This window comes from Lissotriton vulgaris, chromosome 9, assembly GCF_964263255.1.
Source record: "Lissotriton vulgaris chromosome 9, aLisVul1.2, whole genome shotgun sequence".
NCBI classification, from domain to species: Eukaryota; Metazoa; Chordata; class Amphibia; order Caudata; family Salamandridae; genus Lissotriton; species Lissotriton vulgaris.
Genome location: NC_141697.1, coordinates 430,209,880 through 430,229,603, shown reverse-complemented (window position 1 = coordinate 430,229,603; position 19,724 = coordinate 430,209,880).

Below are 19,724 nucleotides of genomic sequence, written 5' to 3'. Positions count from 1 at the left end.
TCCTTGTTCCTGAGAGCAATTCACACCTCTTGGCAGGGGGACAGCAAGCTGTCTCAGGTGACAACTGCTTTAGTTAATCAGAAATTGCTACTAGAACTTATTCTGGACAAAGCTCTTTCATATGGTTGGATCAAAGATAATACCCAATGCTTTCTATTCCTGGAATTCCCTCATAGACCCAGGCTTTACATGCTACTTAAGATGCACAAAAATGCCTTGGATCCTTCATTCAGACCAATTGTGTTGCAATGCGGTTCTTTATACGAACCGCTAGGCAAGTATTTGGACACCTTCCTACAATCAGTGGTTCAAAATCGGAAATCATACACTCAAGATACAACTGATTTCTTTAAACAATTGTCAATTCTTTTGAATGATCACTGATCCTGATTCCTGGTAGCTGTGTACCATCAATGTCATAGCTCTTTACACCTCAATACCTGAGGGGTTAGAGGCTGTAGAAATGGCTCTGTTGCAGCAGAATGAAGTTTGTGCGAACAAGGTTTTAATTTTGGAACTACTTCACATCTGCTTATTTCACAGTAATGTCCTTTGAAAGGACACTTTTTATTTACAGAAGAATGGCGCTTCGATTGGCTTTTCTGGAGCCCCAAACTACGCTGACATTTTAGTGGCTGGATTTGAGGCTCAACACATCTATGCCTCAAAAATCTGGCTGGAGAACCTGGTCATGTACATTAAATATATTGATGACATCTTTCTGATATGGAAAGGATCCAAAAATGTTTTGGAGCATCAAATCATTGGACCAGAAAAATGCCTGGATACAATTTACACACACAGTTAGTGATCACAGTATCACATACTTAGATGTTCAACTAGATCCAGAACCAACGGGCTTGTCTACAAAAGTTTACAAGAATCCTACAGTCCGCAACAACTCCATAATTTAGAGAAGCTTCCATCCTCCATCACCAAAACAACAATTACCGCTCTGACAGTTCATATGTATCAAAAGGATTACCACAGAGCAAGCAACTTGCATCCCAGCTGTCTGCATACAAAACTCTGTTGAGTAAAACAGGTTACCCTGAACACTTACTGAACTCTGCGCTACAACGAGTAAAAACAGTGAATCGTACAGAGATTGGCAGAAATATGTTGGTACTTGCAGTGGGGCTACAGGGACCGTTGCTTTCCCTATATACCCCGTTTTCTATGTATTTGTAATCCTTCCAGGGGTCCACAGCCAGAATAAAAGCATTTATGTTGACCCGTAGGTTGTTTTAAAATTTTAAATACTGCACTATTTGGTCCCGCAATAGAGGAGATTAGACCTCCCCTCTGGTTCTATGTTTTTGTTATGTCACGTCATTTTACGTGTTGTATGTGCACTATCACACTCTCTTACTTTCTCTAACCTCACCACTAATCTTCATCTAAAAAAGATTGCGCTCCATCCAGTGTGTTGGTCTGCACCTGGGTGTAAGATGCGGCCCAATGATAAAGCATGACACTGCAAAAGTGTGAGGGCAGTATTAAGACATGTGTTGTCTCCCCTTGTGATGTTATAGTTTCAAATTGGTATTGCACCTTTGCGGAACAGTATATGCATGTTAAAGGTTTCAATCTGTCCTAGAATCAGTACAGATGGGAGTTTAGTATTTGTTAGCACTTCTCTGTCGTGTGAGTGCAAATCGTACAGAGAAACCATTGCATGGAGTCTTCGTATCTAAAGTTCCCACTAAACCTTCATCCATAAAAAGTTTCATCAGTAAACACTGGGAATTACTCCAGTCTGAACCAAATTTTAAAGCCTTCTTTCATAACAAACCTATTTTTGCACATTCAAGAACCAAAAACATGAAAGTGATTTTGTCTTCCACCCAACCAATTCAGCTCCACGTTTCATAAAAGTAGGAACAAATGTAAAAACTGCCTTCATTGCAGTAACGTAATTGTGGGCCACACTGTATTTTATCCTAATACAGGACAACTCACTACACTCAGACACAAGTGCAATTGCAACACACAAAACGTACTGTATGCCATCCTGTGGCCATGTGGCCTAATTTATGTGGGGAAAACAGAAAGGAAAATAAAAGTGCGAATCACGGAACACGAATAGCATTATTAGGAACAAAAATAAGAACTCTTGTCTGGTTGTACATTGGCTGGAGCATAATCACAATATTGCACAATTATGTTTTTTGATTTTGTAAGCTATCACATCCAGCCCTGAAATTATCATACAGACTGTCTGGTCTCAAAGGGAAACATTTTGGATAAAACATTTTGATAGTCTTTTACCTAATAGCATCAATGACAAACTTGAGAGAGCTTGCTTTTTTATAAACTTTACTGTTTCCCATTGCATCTACTGTTCAAGTCTTGACATATTGTTTCACATCAGCTACTTTTTTTGGAACCAGTTTCACCATTCTATCCTTTCATGACTGTGTCTTACATTGCTGTTCTTTTTACTATTATAGATCATGGCACACTCAGATGATTTAGCAGTAGCATGCAGTCAAAATGTTTGCATCTTCTGTCGAATTCGTCAAACATCTCAGTATATTTGAGTATTTTCTGTAACTATGTTAATATTCTCCTAGTATCACAGGTTTAGATGATACATCACTTGTTAACATGTGCATTTTATCTTTGTAATCATGGTTGATGCAGTATCACTGTATTTATTTCAACAGCATGCAATGGTCCATGCTTATAAGCATATAAGAGTTTATAACTGTGTTTGCCACATTGACTTTCAACTCGTTTTATTACACTGTTGCTTTCTTTTTGCTTCCAACCATTCACAATGTCGTGTCTGGACTTTCTTCGCTTTCTTCTATTGAGCAGGTACACCGACGGGTCATTTGCAATTTAAAAAAAAATACATTTGCATAGCACATAGGGTTCTTTGCACTTTGTAGCGACTGGCTGAGAATAGAGGCAATACAAACAGTTATTTTCTCAGGTAACACATTTCATACACAGCAGGGACTCTTGCCTAAGCAAGTACTGTTTATAATGGCTATTAACGAGTGTCTATTTGGTCATCTGTCAGATACTTTTTGGATGTTCCGTGTTTCTAACAAGAGTGGCTCTTGAATACGTATATATATATTAGAGTGGCTGACAATAATAGCCAGTCGGTTTTGAGGTACTAATTCCTATTTCTGTGCCTAGACCACACTCATGTACTATCATTCGCATTTGTAATGGACTTCTTTTATAGGAATTATTTATTCATTGCAGGTTTGGTGGGTTAATCCCAGAGATTGTGTTTAGCGCATTATTGGAAGGATTTGGTATCCATCACTGTATCTTTAAGATTAACTGATGCTTTTGACTGTGAGGGTATTCACAAGTATGCCACCGGCCCAACGTGATGCATGTTGGGTATTGTAGTTCAACGGTTCACCAGCATTTCTTTCGTACACCAGCCACTCGCTCACGCCCATACACATGTCATTAGGTTTCACGGATTATAGTTTGATGTGAATCCAGAAACATTTATTAATGGAGCCAGTGGCACGATTCACTTTAGTCTTGGGTTTTAGTTCATATTTGTTAAATCACTGGTGTCCACTGCAGTAACATAACGAATGGGTATTATTATTCAAACGGTCAGTGTGTTTTCACATTTTAATTTCTCAAACCACTAATGATGCAGATTGTTCTCATGGGGCTTTATTTTTCTTAATTTATTTCTCTTGAACAACTTATTTTTGGTATTCCTGCCGTCTCCTCTTTACACTGGTTTTGACTGACGTTTATGATTTTCTTCTCAAAGTCCGTTTTCTTTATTCGCAGTTACCCCTGATGAAGTGTGCTTCACCCGAAATGCACTGGGTTACACGTCAACAATGTTAATATCAGTTTTTTGCATTGAGTTACCATTAACATTCAACTGCAAGTGTGGAGCAATATTTTATTTGTATCAAAAGTCTAGACTCGTTTTGAATGAGAATCATCACTGTTTCTTTTTGAAGATTACTGTTCATTGGCTAAAAGCAAATAGAACTGATTGTCAATGAAGCCTTTGGGCTTATAGTTGTACGTTTTGGATTTAGTTCACCTTCGGTAAACTAACATATTGTAAAAAGAGTTATTTTGCCATGTTGAGTTTACCGTTTAAAAACTGCTCGACTAGGCTGCAATGGTAGATCAAAAGTCATGTTTTCACCTGGTTAAAGCAGTTATGGCACAGCAGTGATGGTAAGTGCTGCAGTCCATTGGTGACATTTAACTTACTATCCCTGGGTATATTTTGTACTGTATTCTAAGGATCTATAGGTAAATTAAATATGCCAATCATGGATTAGCCAATTGCACGTACACTTTGAGAGGTCAGAGTGCATGCACTGGGGACTGGAGAGCAGGGCCCAAATGCACTTCAGAGTAAAAGAAACAGCAGCATCCTTCCAAAAATTAGGGGATGACCATAAAAAAATCCAGTTCCTTATAGCCAGCAAGCTTTAAAATGGCTCCATGTGTTCCTCTGCAACAAATCATAGGCAGTTTCCTTACTCACCATTTGTTCATCTTCTGTTACACTCAACACTCTGCAATATGTACATCTCACCTCTGGCCACTTTGTTTAAATCGTTCAGTTTTGACATTCTGTTTCATACTGATCATACAGAGACTTCTGTGACAATTGCTAACAAGTTCACTGAGATGCAATCCAATATTCGATCATGTACGGTCAATTGATGCTTGAATTAAATCTAACTATCTTAAGCTCAGTGACAATACAATAGACGTCCTAATGTTTGGCAAACTCGGCCACACCTGGTCTCCTAGCTGGTGGCCGGAAGCACTAGGCCGGCCTTCTTCTTCCGCCAAATCTGTAAGGAACTTTGGAATGCTCTTTGATCAAAACCTCTGTAGAATCAATCAAGGCTCAGTATGTTGCTCTTCTATCTTGATAATACTTCGTAAAACATCCTTGTGCCTTCCTCTTTTCATCAGCAAAACCGTTGTCCAGGCTCTTATTACCTCCCACCTGGACTATGTTACGGCCCTCTATTTTAGCATCTCTGACCTAGTCCTACCCCATCTTCATGTGACTCAGAAATATGCGGTCCATCTCATTCCTAATCTCTCCACTGGCTCCAATGTCTCTCTGAACCTTAAGAACTTGTACTGGCACCCAGTGCACAAACATGCTCGATTTTAAAATCATATCTATTGCCCAACAGCACTCCGTAACTCTGATCCAGCTTTCCTCAAAACAAGTGGAATTTTCATCAACTTGCACCCAATTCACAGTCCGCCAGCTTTCATCTAGCTTCCACACTCCCATCTATTGATTTAACTGGAGATAAACCCCGAAACTTTTACAATGCAGGGAATCACAACGCAGTCATTACAACAACCGCTTTGTGATTCTGCATACCATTACTCCGCAAGTCGAGACAATGACTTGCGGAGGGGGGTGGGGAGGGGGGGAAGGTGTTTGATTTAAAATCCAACACCTTCCCTAGTGTCCGCACAGACTGGAGTTGGAATAGTAAATTATACTATTCCAACAGCCAGTGACCCCCTCCACAAGTCGTTGTTCCGATTTGCGGAGTAATGGTATGTGGAATCCCTGCGGGGGAAAAGCCAGCGGAAAAACTTCATAGATTCGTAACTGGAAGACCTTTCTCTTAACTTAATACAAAATACTGAAACCTTGCCTCCTGGGCATATTTGTTGAATCTCTGATATCTTTCTTTTCAGAAAACCAGGCTCGTTCTACGTTGCTAATCCTTTAATCATCACACCACAACTAGCAACATTATTCCCTACAGCGGCGCTCTGCAAAACTACAATAAATAAATACAACCATCTTTGAAGTGGACAAAGACTATAAATGACAGCACCTGCTACCTCCTAAATGAAGCAAAACAAGGAGCGCATGAGATCTTAGTACAAGTTGTTGGGCTCTTCCATGGGTCTCTGCAAACTGTCATCTAACTAAAATCATCAACATGGTTGAAACTGGCTTCACCTCCAAATCAAACCCCGAAATGCAAAAACTATACACTGATATAGTAGGCAGAACATAACTGGTAGAAATTAACGACCTGAGACCATCTCCTAGGTGTTACCATGACTACTTACCATAACTGCTGTTCGTTTTAATATTTGTTTCTTTCCTCCTGATCACTATGGGATGTGGATCATAGGCATTAGGGCACATGTTTTGACTTTGTAATTAGGGTGGATATAGCGAAAGTGAATGAGTTGGATTTAGTCTGTTTATAGATTGTAGAGAAGATCAATAGATTGTTTTGAGTTTGGTTGACTGGTCGGTTATTTGAGTGCGATATCTACTTGTAGTGATTCACTCAGAGGCAGTCTGGTTGAAGAGTGAGTTTATTGAAAGGTAGACTACACAGACAAGCAGTGCAGGTATTGAGTTTCTTTTTCAAACCATAACATTCTTAGCATGCACCTGACACTGTGATATCACAGCATCAGCAGAGCAACATAGTAGAATACAACATACCTCCCTTTCTCCTACAAACAAACAGTAGTAGAGAACGAAGAAAAGAACAGAAAAGAAAAAAAGATACACCAGAAAATAAAGCTAAGAAATAAAAAACAAACAAATTATTCTCGAAACCTTTTAGGAGTAACGATGACCATGGAACTCCTTCTAGGTTCAAAAGGAACAGGTGGAACAAGCTCATCTTGGTCATTCAACAACAGGCTAGACCTTGTCTTAACTACTTTAGACAGGTTCCAGCAATGACCACCTTCCACCTGAACTGCATTGTTACCGATCTTGATAACTTTGATAGGTTCACCATATTTACACTTCCCTTTCTTGGTATGCACAGGTATCTTAATACGAACAAAATCACCCACATTAAGAGGAACAACCTTGACACCCTTTTTTTGTCAAACCATACATTTTGTTTACTCTGCACACAATCAGAATTAAACTTGACAATTTCATAAGGGAATGGACATTGGACTCAGATTGTAAGCATTTGCTCATCCATCCAGGCCTGAAATAAGTATTGGCCCTTTTACCCCTTAGAAGCTCAAAGGGGAAACCTTGGTAGATGAGTCGGAAGTAGCCCTATAAAACCAAAGCATGCTTTCTAAAGACTTTGTAACATCATGGTTATCACCCACCACCCACTTAACACACTCATCCACCACCCGATTCATTCTTTCTACGAGACGATTCGTCTGTGGGGGAAAACAACCTTTACAACGCAGTCATTACATTGCACTACCTTGACATAGCAGTCATTACATCGCAACATCCTTTACATCGCATGTCATTACAATGCAGCCATTACATTGCATGTCACTACCACGCATGTCATTACAATGCATGTCACTACAACGCAGGCTTTACATCGCAAGTCATTATAACGCATACCATTACGACGCATAGTACCCATACACTATCCGACACTTACCCTATTGTTGCACTCACTGGAGTTAGAATAGTAATTTGTACTCTTACACTATCCAACACAAACCCTACTGTTGCACTTACTGGAGTTAAAATAGTAATTTGTACCCCTACACTATCCAACACTTACACTACTGTTGCACTCACTGGAGTTAGAAAAGTAATTATTACCCCTATACTATCCAACACTTACCTTAAATGCAATGCAATGGTATGCATTGTAATGGTATGCGTTGTAAAGGTATAATGTAATGTGTTGTAAAGGTAGTTTCTGAAAAATGCGATGTAATGGCATGCTCTGTAAAACAATGCGTTGTAAAGGATGTTGCGATGTAAAAACTGCGTTGTAAAGGCATGCATTGTAAATGTATGTGTTGAAACGTCATACATTCGTCTGTGGCTGATAGAGAGAACGTTTTAAATGTTTCACACCACTGGAAGTCAGGAAAAATTTGAATTCTTCACTAAGAAATTGAATTCCATTATCTGAGACAAGGAACTGAGGAAACCCTTCCCTCAGAAAAACTTCTTTCAAGAAAGCAATAACGCTGGTAGAACTAGCTTCCTTGGCAACTTTAATCTCAGGCCTTTTAGATGCATGGTTCATGAAAACTAGAATGTACTTCTTACCCAAAGGTAATATCCCATATGGACCCATGATGTCGACTCCTACCTTTACCCAGGGACTAGAAGGACATTTGATGGGTGAAAGGGGAGGAGTGGAAACCTTAAAGGTTTTCTCAGCCGAGCAACACACAGAACAATTTTCCACCAGCACACTAATCTCAGTATTCATGCCCGGACACCAGAAGTCCTGACGTACACAACGTTTGGTCAGCATAACACCTAAATGTCCCTCGTGAGCTTTTTCGACATTGGTGGGCCTAATAGAGTGAGGAGGTATAAGCTTGTTGCATCTCATGAGTACACCATCCTCTAAAGAGATTTCAGACTCGACTTTCCAATAGGGCTGAAAGATAGGAGACAATCTCTTATCCCTAGGCCAGCCTTCTTTGACTAATACACACACATGTTGAAGACGACTATCCTCTAACAAAACTGCTCTCCAATCCTCTTCTGACTCAACAGCCAGATCAGAGATGTCCATGGCAGCCACAAAGCAATCTTCAGCATCTTCCTCACATATTTCGTGAAAGCCAGTACCTTCACATCCATCACTGTTTTCAGGGAAACGGGAAAGAAAATCTGGTTCACCATTCCTACCGCCAGGAATGTGTGAAACATCAAATTTGTATTGAAGAAGCTTGCTAACCATCCTTGTTATCCTGGGTGTGCAACACTTACTAGGACCAGAACCAAGGATGGAAACAAGGGGTTTGTGGCCTGTCACTAGTTTGAAACGTCTTCCCCACACATAGGCACAAAACTTTTCAATAGCCCATAAACAAGGAAGTAATTCCTTTTCGATGACGGAATATTGGACCTCAGCATTCCTCAGCACCCTAGACGCAAAGGCAACTGAGGATGGCACCTAAATCCACTTGACTAGCATCTACAGCTATACAGCAGGGCAAATCAAGGTCAAATGGGGTGAGAGCCTCACTGTTCTTTAAAGAAGACTTGACTACATTGAACGCACAATCACACTTTCCATACCAATCAGATTTGACTCCAAACTTGAGCATATTGCTAATGACCGGAACAATTGGAGCATAATTAGGGATACATCTTGAAGAGTATTCAAACATACCTAGAAAGGACTTGACACCGGTCTTGTCTTTGGGTACGGAAGCATTGGAAATGGCATCCATAAGCCCTTGCCTAGGCTTAATACCTTAGTGTGATGGTAAATGACCAAGAAATTCAATCTCTTTGCAAAGAAACTTACATTTTTCGGATTTAAGAACAATACCATTTTTATAAAATGTTGAGTACTTTTCTGAGGATGATGTCATGTGAATCATTATCTTTGGCTTAGATCAGCACATCATCCTAAAAGACAACCACCCCATCAACCTCCATCAAAATATTTTGCATGACCCTCTGGAACACCGACGCAGCGGATGCAAGCCCAAAAGGCATTCTTCGATATTGGAATTTTACAAGAGGGGACAAAAATGCCGTGAGAGAATGAGAGTCGGGGTGCAGTTCAATCTGGTAATATGCGCTAGCCAGATCCAACTTCGAGAATACTTGTGCACCTTTAACACTCGTGAACAGATCCTTAATTCTAGGCAAAGGGTAGGAGTCAACCCAGATCTCTTTGTCAGGAGATCTGAGGTCGACACACAAGCGCCATTGTCCATCACGGTTACAGGCTACAACCAAAGGTGACAACAATAGAGATAATTCTGTTGGTTTAATGATGCCCCTGTCACACAAGTCTTTGAGTTCTTTGTTGAGGTCATCCCTAATGCTAAATGGGACGCCACTAAGTTTGTGTTTGACAGGAACAGCACCATCCCTTACAATAATTTTGAGTTTGAAACCTGATATTTTTACAAGGGTATTACTATAAACAGAAGGAAATTCAATTTTCCATTTACTTCCCTCATCTTCAAAGGTCACTAGCATAACTTGCTTGTTGGCGCCTGGGTTGAGCACCATCCCAAACAATCCCTGGTTAAACCACCCGAGAATGTTGAGCCCCTTTATGGCAACGTACATTTTCCCTCTGATCCTTCTATCTTTGAACATCAGAACATCTTCAATGAAACCTAATAGTTCAATTTTGCGTCCCTCATAGGAGACAGGAAAGTGATCAGGAGGAAATAACTCTCTGTCACCCCATTTTTTGGTGAACAATTTTTGAGTTATCATGGTAATCCTAGGACCAGAGTCAACTAATAGTTGGAGTTTTTTTATCCCCAAGAAGGATTACCTGATACAAGCTCACTTAATACTTCACTAGAGGAAAAATCATCAGGAACAACAGAAATAATCTCAGGGTCAGAGCCTTCGTCAGATTCTATAACACAATCAACACTCTTTCTTAAATTTCCTCTTGAATCACACTTTAGCATAGTGACCCGTTTTTTTTTTTTACAAAAAATTGCACACTGTACTCCACATGGAAGTCCGTTTATTTGAAAAAGTTTTTGAAGCTCTGTAAAAAGTGTGGTAATGCCATTTAATGCTTAGGGAAATGGCGTTAAGATCCGGGAAGGGAAGAAATGTAGCCCCCGCTCCTGTCGGTGGGACGGTTACTGGGACTCTAGACCAATTTATAACTAGAGCTGCGGTAGTCCTAGAACGAGAAATAGCCCTCACGGAAAGGCGACTCTCCCTTGAACCTCTGTATTCGAAGAGATCGTCGCTGGGTAACATTATGACAGCAAAAACACCTGAATTACTACGTACTTCACCATCAAATGGTAATAGTGGGCTAGAATTGAGTGCCGGGTCTGCTGGTCCTGCAGCCCAGATTACGGTTGATACCACAAGAGAAAGTATCTCTTCACTAGATAATGGGTCAGTAGCAACAAGTACTCCTAATGCTCAAATCGATACACTAAATAAAAAACAACCAATAGGCTCATTATTAACCGCTAAACGGAAGCGGGGGGGAGGTTTGCATAAGGGAAAATGTCCTAAAATAAGTAAGACCACCAACAAAGGGGGTAAATCAACTCTACCATTTAAACCTATAACAAATAACGAGATTTCTGGATTGCCTATAATTCCACCCATTATTACTACACCATTGCCATTGAAGCAACATTCCCTCATATCACAAATTCCGGAAGACTTCATGGAGCAAGTTGAACAGATCATGAAGTCTTTAATTTTACCACTGATTGAAAGGATAAAGGTAATAAATGAAAGTCTGGGGAAATTAGAACAGGCTGCCACATGTAATAAACAAATATTGGAAACCCTTGTGGCAAGTGTACGGAATCCTGGCACTGAAACACAAGGTAAAAAAGCAACCAGGCCTAATATTAACCTCTCTGATAGGTGCATTCAGCGAATCGAAAAGAGGTTAGGAAAGGGATAGATACGGCAATAGTAATTTCCCAAGAAGTAGTGAAAGAACCTGAAGGGGGAGCAGGAAAGAACCGTGTAGCATTAGTAGGGTCTGGGGAAAAAATTAGCCAAGGAACCGATATCAGGAGGCGAGAAAATGAAAAAATAACGCTCCCTCGTATTAACCTACCACCTGAATCGGCACCATACACAATAATATTGACTGGGGTACCAGAGTGTCAAAAGGGTAAAACAGAAACCCATAGCGAATTAAAAAATAAGGTCACCTTCTGGCTCAATAAAAATGTAATGCCAGAAACCGGTCCCCGGGAGCTTGTTTCCTTCCCAGTGTAAGAATTGGCTTTTGTAGTTTGGTTTGCCCTGTTCCCATCATGCACTGGGACAGGAACAGACTAATTTGCATACAGCCAGGTTCTGAAACTGGGATGGTGCAGTGAGCTAAAAAACGGTGTTGGATCTAGCCCTGATCTCTTGACTGGGTGAGAGCTTTCCGCTTAATTCAGAGACTCTGTCCCTCACCACCCCTTGTTGTAAATATTTTTGTCCACCCTAAGCGTGGAAGGGTATTCTCAGATGTGAGACCCTTGCTCATTGCACCATCAGGATTCAAGCAAACCGGGCCGAAGACGGCTGTAATGCCAGAAACCGGTCCCCGGGAGCTTGTTTCCTTCCCAGTGTAAGAATTGGCTTTTGTAGTTTGGTTTGCCCTGTTCCCATCATGCACTGGGACAGGAACAGACTAATTTGCATACAGCCAGGTTCTGAAACTGGGATAGTGCAGTGAGCTAAAAAACGGTGTTGGATCTAGCCCTGATCTCTTGACTGGGTGAGAGCTTTCTGCTTAATTCAGAGACTCTGTCCCTCACCACCCCTTGTTGTAAATATTTTTGTCCACCCTAAGCGTGGAAGGGTATTCTCAGATGTGAGACCCTTGGTCATTGCACCATCAGGATTCAAGCAAACCGGGCCGAAGACGGCTGTAATGCCAGAAACCGGTCCCCGGGAGCTTGTTTCCTTCCCAGTGTAAGAATTGGCTTTTGTAGTTTGGTTTGCCCTGTTCCCATCATGCACTGGGACAGGAACAGACTAATTTGCATACAGCCAGGTTCTGAAACTGGGATGGTGCAGTGAGCTAAAAAACGGTGTTGGATCTAGCCCTGATCTCTTGACTGGGTGAGAGCTTTCTGCTTAATTCAGAGACTCTGTCCCTCACCACCCCTTGTTGTAAATATTTTTGTCCACCCTAAGCGTGGAAGGGTATTCTCAGATGTGAGACCCTTGCTCATTGCACCATCAGGATTCAAGCAAACCGGGCCGAAGACGGCTGTAATGCCAGAAACCGGTCCCCGGGAGCTTGTTTCCTTCCCAGTGTAAGAATTGGCTTTTGTAGTTTGGTTTGCCCTGTTCCCATCATGCACTGGGACAGGAACAGACTAATTTGCATACAGCCAGGTTCTGAAACTGGGATGGTGCAGTGAGCTAAAAAACGGTGTTGGATCTAGCCCTGATCTCTTGACTGGGTGAGAGCTTTCTGCTTAATTCAGAGACTCTGTCCCTCACCACCCCTTGTTGTAAATATTTTTGTCCACCCTAAGCGTGGAAGGGTATTCTCAGATGTGAGACCCTTGCTCATTGCACCATCAGGATTCAAGCAAACCGGGCCGAAGACGGCTGTAATGCCAGAAACCGGTCCCCGGGAGCTTGTTTCCTTCCCAGTGTAAGAATTGGCTTTTGTAGTTTGGTTTGCCCTGTTCCCATCATGCACTGGGACAGGAACAGACTAATTTGCATACAGCCAGGTTCTGAAACTGGGATGGTGCAGTGAGCTAAAAAACGGTGTTGGATCTAGCCCTGATCTCTTGACTGGGTGAGAGCTTTCTGCTTAATTCAGAGACTCTGTCCCTCACCACCCCTTGTTGTAAATATTTTTGTCCACCCTAAGCGTGGAAGGGTATTCTCAGATGTGAGACCCTTGCTCATTGCACCATCAGGATTCAAGCAAACCGGGCCGAAGACGGCTGTAATGCCAGAAACCGGTCCCCGGGAGCTTGTTTCCTTCCCAGTGTAAGAATTGGCTTTTGTAGTTTGGTTTGCCCTGTTCCCATCATGCACTGGGACAGGAACAGACTAATTTGCATACAGCCAGGTTCTGAAACTGGGATGGTGCAGTGAGCTAAAAAACGGTGTTGGATCTAGCCCTGATCTCTTGACTGGGTGAGAGCTTTCTGCTTAATTCAGAGACTCTGTCCCTCACCACCCCTTGTTGTAAATATTTTTGTCCACCCTAAGCATGGAAGGGTATTCTCAGATGTGAGACCCTTGCTCATTGCACCATCAGGATTCAAGCAAACCGGGCCGAAGACGGCTGTAATGCCAGAAACCGGTCCCCGGGAGCTTGTTTCCTTCCCAGTGTAAGAATTGGCTTTTGTAGTTTGGTTTGCCCTGTTCCCATCATGCACTGGGACAGGAACAGACTAATTTGCATACAGCCAGGTTCTGAAACTGGGATGGTGCAGTGAGCTAAAAAACGGTGTTGGATCTAGCCCTGATCTCTTGACTGGGTGAGAGCTTTCTGCTTAATTCAGAGACTCTGTCCCTCACCACCCCTTGTTGTAAATATTTTTGTCCACCCTAAGCGTGGAAGGGTATTCTCAGATGTGAGACCCTTGCTCATTGCACCATCAGGATTCAAGCAAACCGGGCCGAAGACGGCTGTAATGCCAGAAACCGGTCCCCGGGAGCTTGTTTCCTTCCCAATGTAAGAATTGGCTTTTGTAGTTTGGTTTGCCCTGTTCCCATCATGCACTGGGACAGGAACAGACTAATTTGCATACAGCCAGGTTCTGAAACTGGGATGGTGCAGTGAGCTAAAAAAGGGTGTTGGATCTAGCCCTGATCTCTTGACTGGGTGAGAGCTTTCTGCTTAATTCAGAGACTCTGTCCCTCACCACCCCTTGTTGTAAATATACAATAAAAATAGACCACTTACGGGTAATGTGAATGTAGATATTATATTTGTGCGTAGAGTGAGTTGGATAGGCCAGAGAGTGAAGGAGCTAAGTGGGGATTGTATCATTGTCAATTTCAGAGACATGCGGGCGGTCAGATATATTTGCGATTGGCAAGATTCTAGAGGTGATGGCAGCATTCAGAGTATGGATCTGAACTATTTTTACCCACGCTCTTCCTTTAACATGCCCTTTATTAGATTAAACGCGAGAGCAATGTATCAAAGAGGTCCAATTCTTGCGTATTACAGTGATTTTGGCATTCCCTTATTTAATCCTTATGACACACTGCAGGGATTAGAAGGGGTTGATTGACTTGAGCTCAGTTCACACACTGAAAAACCGGATCCTATCATGGAAATAGAAGTTTGACCCGGGGTATAGTTCCCGTAACAGCCCAAAAAATGAGGGTTGTACAGGAATCAGATTCAAGGGAAACTAATAATGAAAGCATAGATTTTTTGACTAATGGTGGAAATGGCGTAAACCTATCAACATTTGAGGTTGAAGATAATCCTGGCCTCTCTAGCACAGTGGACGTTGAAAAAAGGATGGGCGCTTGGCCAGTATTATTTTGGAATATTGCGGGACTTAAAACTAAAATATCTAATGGCAATTGGGTCAATCTGGTTAATATGTACAATATTGTTAGCTTACAAGAGACCTGGACATTAGAGACCATACATTATTGTTGTTTTAAAACTTTTAATTCCCCTGCAATTGGCTCATCACATGGGAGGGCAAAAGGGGGACATTGTACTTATGTGTCAAACCAATTTAAGTGTCGTAAGATTGAAATGGTCTTTGACAATAGGTACTATCACATAATTAGGATAATTATTGATCTGCACTTCCATGTGTTTATTGTGAATTTTTATAATAACATACCAGTGGTAATTATGGAAGAAGAACTGTATCGAGCAGAGAGTGAATTGGTTCAATCTCATACCCAGGATCCTGTAGGGACCAAAATGGTACAGATTAGAACCTCGATAGATTCAGATATTACCTTAAATGAAGTAATAGCGAGCATAAAAGATGGCGCTGGAGGTAAAGCACCTGGCCCCAATGGCGTTCCAGTTGATCTTTATAAGAGCAATATGGATCTTTGAAGCCCGCTCCTTACCCAGGTTTTTAATGCAACTTGTTCCATTGGCCTGCTTTCTTCATGGTGTGAGTCAATTATTGTTCCTATATTTAAAAAGGGCGATAGATCTAGCTGCCAATGCTATCGCCCTATCTCATTACTTGACTCTACCATTAAGATCTTTGGTCGAGTAATTTTAAATAGGCTGCAAGTTTGGGCGGAGGAGCGTTCCATAATCAGTGAACTTCAGTATGGTTTTCGGAAGGGGCTGGGCACATTTGACCAATGCCTCAATCTGCATATACTTTTAGAAAAATATGCAAAAGCCAAGGGTGGTCGCATGTTTTTAACTTTTGTCGACTTGACGTCGGCTTTTGACTGCGTCACCCATTCTAAGTTATGGCTGGTATTGCAGAATTTAGGGGTAGACATAAATATAATTAATTACCTCAGAGAACTTTATGCAGGGGCTACTGCCCGAGTTAGATATGGGAAAAATGGAGACTGTACTGACCCTTTTATTGTCGCGAGAGGGGTGCGGGAAGGTTGTGTCCTTGCTCCTTTTCTCTTTACAATTTATATTAACGACCCGGAAAGAGTACTATTAGAGGAGTGTAGGGACATGCCACTTGTTGGAAGAAGATCTATACCGGCTCTCTTATATGCCGATGATGCTGTCCTGATGGCCAGGACCCCTCTGGCCATGCAAACGATGGTTAATACTTTTACAGTTTTTATGTCCAATCTAAACCTGAAGTTAAACTGTACTAAAACGTTTAGTATGACCTATGGGCGCAGGCAACATAAAAAGGAGAAAACAATTTATGTTGGTCAAAAACCTCTTGAACACACCCCTACTTTTCCAATTTGGGGCGTTTTATTCGACCAAACTGCCAGATGGATTGACATGATTCAAACCAGGTGTTTACTGCTTTGTAAATCTATAATGACGCTGAAATGTTTTAGTAAAAGGATGGGTAAAAAACACCTAGGGAACTTTTAACGGTGTATAGGGCAACTTGCCTGTCAATTGCTACCTACGGTGCAGGATTGTGGGGACATGTAAATGTAAAATTGCTGCAGACGGTTGAGAACACCTTCCTTAGATTCCTCCTAGCAGTCCCAGAAAGTACATCAACCTATGTTTGCCACGCTGAGCTGGGGGTGCCTTTTTTAGAAGATATAATTAGGATCGCTCCTGTTCTACTATGGCATAGGGTGTGGACCACGAAGGAATGTGTTTTTAATCGTTCTATTCTTAGGGATCCAATGAGTCTAGAGAATGGGGGCAAATTGAGGTGGTTAAGCTATGTAATGACTTTTATGGTAAAGATAGGTCATTTTGAATATTATGAGGACCCCTCAACTATGAACCATGTCGCTAGGAAAACCCTCAAAGATATATGTATGAGGTGTTTGGGCGACCAAAGAACTAGCGCAGAAATGTCGAAGAAAACTGTGGCCGCCCATCAATTAATAATGACCTCAGAACAGATGCAACCCTATATTAGACTACCCATGAGCATTTTTGAAAGATTTTTACTTACGCACTTTAGATTTAATCTGCTTTTTAGGTTTCTTAGTTTCCCTGTCATGAATATTTGGGGTAAACAACTTATCAAGTGCCCCTGTGATGCTCTGTCTGAACAGTCAGACATCCATATTCTTTTTTTTTGTAGATTGTATTCTAACTGTAGAAAAAGATGGATTATCCCTTTACTAAAGATTATGGATTTTAACCAGTGTCACCCTGCGTTTTTAGAATTACAACGGTTTGATAATATTTTTACAGTAGCATCCTTGTCAGTATATTTGAAAACTGTTTTTAAACTCCGGAAATCAATCACCTGAATGCATTTTACTTGGGCTAAGAAAATTATTTATACTTGACTGTAATATTATTGTGTTTTTTACTTGTACTTTCATGATTGTTTTTGTGTGCTAAATAACCGAATAAAGTTTAAACTAAGTAACTAACTAACTAACTAGTAACCAGACGAGTTTACAAAACACAGGCAGGTGGTTATGCATCCGTTAGAAGAGTAGTGGCAATGTTTAGGATGGCCAGAAAAAATTGAGACAAAGTTGAAGAACTCACGCTGTGGTTCCACTGTGTAGTCCAAATCGTCGCCAGAAATTCGGTAGTGATTCACTCCGAGGCAATCTGGTTAAAGAGTGAGTTTATCTGCACCTGCCAGTACAGACAAGCAGTAGCCAGTGCAGTTATTGAGTTCCTTCTTCAAACCATAACATTCTTAGCATGTACCTGACACTATGACATCACTATCAATAACAATGCGCAACCCAATCTACCGCTGACGGCTTGGGCAAAAAGTATTGCCAGGTAAAGGTGCCTACAAAATACAAATAACACACCGAAATGTAATTTATGTGCTGACCTTTGAGTGGAAATTACCGTATGTTAAATCCTAAATGGGAATGTCTTGCATTGGTAAACATCATTATGAAACAGGATACTGTAACCTTCTGGCCAGTGTAAGAGAATATGAATAGATTATTTTTATAAAATAATTGTTAAAGTGCTAAGGCCCAGATGCATCAAGCTAAAATCCGCTCGCAAAGGGGCAGATTCACAGAATCTGCCCCTTTGCGACCGGTATTTTTGCATTTGAGATGCATCATCCCAAATGCAAAAATCGCAATTTAAGAAATCGCAAAATTGCAATTACTTCAATTGCTATTGCATTTAAGGAATCTCAAATTGAGATTCCTTAAATGCAATGCATTAAAGTAAAAAGAATTTGCGATTTCGCTAATAGGGGGCGCAAATTACCATGAAGTTGAACTTCATGGTAATTTGCAAAAACTTTGAAAAATGCACTAAAATGCATTTTTCAAAGTTCCATTTTTCACACAGACAAGCCCTTAGGGCATGTGTGTGTGCAAAATGTACCCATATGCAGATTTCAGGGGTGAAACAGGGTGTCCTTTTGACACCCTGGCACCCTTGAAATTACAATCTCAATTTGTGATTCTCTAATTGAGATTCACAAATTGAGATTGTCTTTCCATTCAATTCAATTCAAAAACTTTATTCGATCATTTGTTAATAATAATCATAAAAGTACATACATACATAAATAGGTTAAAATACATATAAATACAGCTGATTTAAGAATAATCATGTATCAAGGGACATATTATTCCTCAAGTGTACCGACTTAAAAATGAATACGATTCAGAAAAGGGGGTGGTGATGAACAGAGTGTCTGAATTAAGCAGACCACTCTTACCCAGTCTAAAGATCAGGGCTTGATCCATCACCGTTTTTTAGCTCACTGCACCATCCCAGCTCAGAACTTGGCTATATGCAAATTAGTCTGACCCTGGCCCAGTGCATCATGGGAACAGGGCAGACCAAACTACCAAGCCAATTCTTATACTGGGAAGGAAACAAGCTACCGGGGACCGGTTTCTGGCATTTCAGCCGTCTTCGGCCTGGCTTGCTTGAATCCTGATGGTGCAATGAGCTAGGGACTCACATCTGAGTATACCCTTCCACGCTTATGGTGGACAAAAATGATTCAGAAAAGGGGGTGGTGATGAACAGAGTGTCTGAATTAAGCAGACCACTCTTACCCAGTCCAAAGATCAGGGCTTGATCCATCACCGTTTTTTAGCTCACTGCACCATCCCAGCTCAGAACTTGGCTATATGCAAATTAGTCTGACCCTGGCCCAGTGCATCATGGGAACAGGGCAGACCAAACTACCAAGCCAATTCTTATACTGGGAAGGAAACAAGCTACCGGGGACCGGTTTCTGGCATTTCAGCCGTCTTCGGCCCGGCTTGCTTGAATCCTGATGGTGCAATGAGCTAGGGACTCACATCTGAGTGTACCCTTCCACGCTTATGGTGGACAAAAATGATTCAGATAAGGGTTGGTGATGAACAGAGTGTCTGAATTAAGCAGACCACTCTTACCCAGTCCAAAGATCAGGGCTTGATCCATCACCGTTTTTTAGCTCACTGCACCATCCCAGCTCAGAACTTGGCTATATGCAAATTAGTCTGACCCTGGCCCAGTGCATCATGGGAACAGGGCAGACCAAACTACCAAGCCAATTCTTATACTGGGAAGGAAACAAGCTACCGGGGACCGGTTTCTGGCATTTCAGCCGTCTTCGGCCCGGCTTGCTTGAATCCTGATGGTGCAATGAGCTAGGGACTCACATCTGAGTATACCCTTCCACGCTTATGGTGGACAAAAATGATTCAGAAAAGGGGGTGGTGATGAACAGAGTGTCTGAATTAAGCAGACCACTCTTAC